Source organism: Lucilia cuprina, chromosome X (genome assembly GCF_022045245.1).
Source record: "Lucilia cuprina isolate Lc7/37 chromosome X, ASM2204524v1, whole genome shotgun sequence".
NCBI classification, from domain to species: domain Eukaryota; kingdom Metazoa; phylum Arthropoda; class Insecta; order Diptera; family Calliphoridae; genus Lucilia; species Lucilia cuprina.
In genome coordinates this window covers 2,390,178-2,394,073 of record NC_060949.1, presented here as the reverse complement: position 1 = coordinate 2,394,073, position 3,896 = coordinate 2,390,178, and the positions used below count along the sequence as shown (strand labels likewise).

The 3,896-nt window shown below is 30.1% G+C and overlaps 1 long non-coding RNA gene across 2 annotated transcripts; it reads right to left on the bottom strand.

The window, feature by feature from the left end:
• Nucleotides 1-611: 611 nt before the first annotated feature.
• LOC111686649 lies at nt 612-2,303 on the bottom strand. Of its 2 annotated transcripts, none has more exons than XR_002762788.2 (3): nt 2,126-2,303; nt 1,479-2,060; nt 612-1,030 (listed from the first exon to the last, which is right to left on the bottom strand). It is a non-coding gene; the product is annotated as an uncharacterized LOC111686649 (long non-coding RNA). The 2 variants fall into 2 exon arrangements; XR_002762787.2 differs by having other exon boundaries at nt 1,490-2,060; nt 2,126-2,302.
• Between the last annotated feature and the right edge of the window lie 1,593 nt (nt 2,304-3,896).

Genomic DNA, 3,896 nt, shown 5'->3' with positions numbered 1-3,896 from the left:
GCTGTGTATACTTTGTATGTTTGAATTCCAAACATACAAAAAATACACAGCTGAATAAAACCAAATACATCTACACACACACGTGTACATCTTTTTCTATGTACAGTGATTTTGTTGCTTTTTTAACAATTTTTTTATGAAATTTTCAGAGGTTGTCTCGGATTTTTGCTCATATCTCCGTTATTTACCGACTGATTTTGCTTATTTTGAATAGCGATCTTCTCGAAAGCATGTCTAATAGAATTATTGAAGATTCAGACATCGCCGATATCTGGGGTCCTCTAAAAACTGATTTCAACAGACAGACAGACAGACAGACAGACGGACAGGCGGACATGGCTTAATCGACTATCTATAAGGATCAAGAATATATATACTTTATAGGGTCGGAAAATTATATTATAGAAATTACAAACGGAATGACAAACTTATATATACCCTTCTCACGAAAGTGAAGGGTATAAAAAAGAATATTGAAATAAAATTACAAAAGATACAATTTGTTCAGTTAAAATTCCTTTCCAATATTTTACTCTCTCTCTCTTTTTTAATTGATTTCCAATAAACAAAGAAGGTAAAGAAAGAAACAAAAAAAATATTATTCACTTGAATGGAGTGTTTTTTTGAGTGAACCAGAAAAAAAGAACATAAAATAATGTAAAAGAAAAAATCAAAAAAATGATATTTTGCGTAACAGCATTCCCTTTAAAATCGCGTAATGCTAAAACTAAGACAAAAGAGTTAGAATGTACTTGGAGTAACTTCTCTTACACATAATAATGATAATGTTGGGAAATTATGACTACTCTTATGCTATGTATGATTGAGAACTGCAAAACATAAAAACAATTATACATGACTCACCAATTCATAGTATTCTGCAACTGCCGAGTGAGGAGGCCTCTTCAAACTGCAAGCTGGGGGTGCTGTTTAGGTTTATAGTTTAGAAATAAAAAGTATCTGTGTTTTGCAATTGACAATAGGGGTGTTCGCTTAAGACAATGATGGTTTTTGGTAAAAAATGGTAATTCTAAATAAAGTAGTATTAAGTATTATTAAATATATTATAATATATGTAAATATTCTGTCGTTAATGTCAATATTTTAATTACTCATGGTATATTATGATAATTATTGTGTTTTAGGTAGATTAAATTAGTTTAGGCGTAGTAGCAAAACTGTATTTAGGTAATTTAATGAATTCTTGATCTGTGATATAACTTAGTTTAGAGATTAACTTTTGATTAAAGGTTTAATGAGTTTACTTTTTTAGCACAATTTGTTTTTTTTTTTTTGCCAAAAGAATATACATATGTATAGAAATTTAATTTTAGCCACAATTGATTCAATGATGCAAAGGAGTTTAAGTTGAAGGAACCGGAGAAAGTTTTAAACAGAAGGTTAGGTAATTTATATGAGTTTTATGCCAAAATTTTTTCAACTTATTGCATTTTAAAATATTGATATTAACGTTTTACCATGTAGTTACAATAACCAGTGATTTCTGAAGGTGCTCCGGCTGCTATTCCGAGAATATTGTTAATGACATGTGGCTGATATTCGATCAAGATTTGATGATTATATGTGGTTTTACAAAAGTTCTAAAATCTTGGTTCTTTTTGATACAATTCTAATCTCGTTAAATTTAATAGTTAAACTACTTATTAACAAATTTTTAAAATAATAATTTTTCTGTCTACGCGTAGTTTTCAGTTTTTTTTTGTGAGTTTTATAGTAGAATTGAAGCAGTATAGTTGATTAAGTAACTGGTTTTGCTGTTTCTTTTCATGGGCTTTTTACATCTCTTTTACAATCACATTGCATAAGCTTTTTGATGATCAGAAAAAACGGCACAGTAGTGGCTCACGATGTGAGTCCACTACTAAAAATTTGATGTAAAGCTAATTATATTCCATAAATTTGCAAATTAATAAATTCAAATTATTCCCAATAGCTTTGTTCTTTTTGGTTTTGAAGGTGCAGGTTAAATTTTGTTAGGAATTGTTCCAGTTTGATGACAAGAGATTTGCTGCACATTAACGATTTGGAGTATTTTTTGTCTATTAAGAAAATTGGCACAAATCATCACAAAAGAAAATATATTTATTTTATTGTATAAATTTACCTGTTTGTTATGTTCGAATATAAAAGATTATAGTCTGCATAAAGTAAATTATATACAATCTGACTGTTGATGTTACAACTCTTAAATTTTTGGTAGAATTTTTAATTAAGTCGACTTAATGCTATGGAAGTTGATGTAAAAAGAATTGCATATGTCCACCGGAAGATGAAAAACCGACAATTATATGCATCAGGGTTGAAATTTGATAAAAATAAAAATTGTACATCATTGCAACTGCTGGGTTTAAACGTTGCAATACGTCGCGTCGGCATGCGTTTACATGCGTTAAAATACAGTGATGTCTACATGCAAAGAAACGTTCTTATCATATAATATTGCAATGTCTTGAAAGAAATGCTACAGTTAAGTTAAAATTGTAGCCCTTAATAGATTGTTTAATGAAATTGTAAGTTATGACAAGCTAGCATTACAGATATAAGCAAAAATCCGAGACAACCTCTGAAAATTTCATCAAAAATTGAGTTTTTTCTTCATGCTCAAACTGAAAAAAAACAAAATACATAATCATACGGTAAATTTTGTTATTGTACTCTTGTTTATAAAAACAAGGCAGAGCGTGGGCAGCACTAGTGTGTTGTTATTGGCTAGAAACATGAAATTAATTATGTGGAGCCTGGCTTAAGTTAGAAACCATAAAAGGGAACTTTTTGGTACTTTTTTGTTTTTCTAATACTGAACCTAGAAATATGAAATTAAGTATGTAGAGTCTATTCTTTAATATTGAACTTAGGAACATGAAATTTAATACATAGATTCGGAATTAGATCAGAACACATAAAGGTACTTTTTGAATTTTCTATATTATTAAACCTAGAAACATGAAATTTAACATGTAGGGCCTTGACTAGGTAAGAACCTACAAAAAGGGACTATTTTGGTACTTGTTCGTTCTGCGAAAGGTACTTTTTGTATTTTTTATAATATTAAACCTAGAAATATGAAATTAAGTATGTAGAGTCCGGATTAAGTCAGAATACATAAAAGGGGATCTTTTGGTACTTTTTATACCCTCCACCACCATAAGTGGTGATAGAGGGTATATATAAGATTGTCGTTCCGTGTGTAACACCAAGAAATATTCTGGGTCCTTGTGAAATTCTGAGTCGATTAAGATATGTCCGTCTGTCTGTCTGTATAAAACACGCAAAAGATCAACCAAATTCATCGAAAATATTTATAATTATCCTAAGCAGTTTGGTATTGAAAATAAGCAAAATCGGTTCACATCGGGAAAACTTATGAATCAAAATTTTAAACAACCTCGAAAAAATAAGCATTTTTTACACATTCTGATGTAATTTTCTCGAAAAATATGCGAGCTAATTCCATAAAAATCACCATAATTCGTTTCTACGCAAGGGCTTCATCTCTGCTGAAAATCGCCAGGGTCGGTCCACAATTTTATATACCTTCCATACAAAAGTACATATTCCCGGAAAATGAGTTTTTGTTAATAACTTCCATCGCAATGTCAATATCTTCACCAAATTTTGCAAATTAAAATCGTATATCAATAGAATAATTTATTGTATTCCCAAACAAGGTCCCCTCCCGAAAATCACTTAAACGCACATAATTCATTACTAAATTAAGATATCCATATAAAATTTGGTACAAGTATTGCTCTCACATAAGGAAATATTGCTATGAAATTATTTTCCGATCAGTCCATAATTGGTCATAGCTCCCATACAAAGTCTCCTCCCGGAAATCACTTAAACGCGCATAACTCATTACTAAATTAAGATAT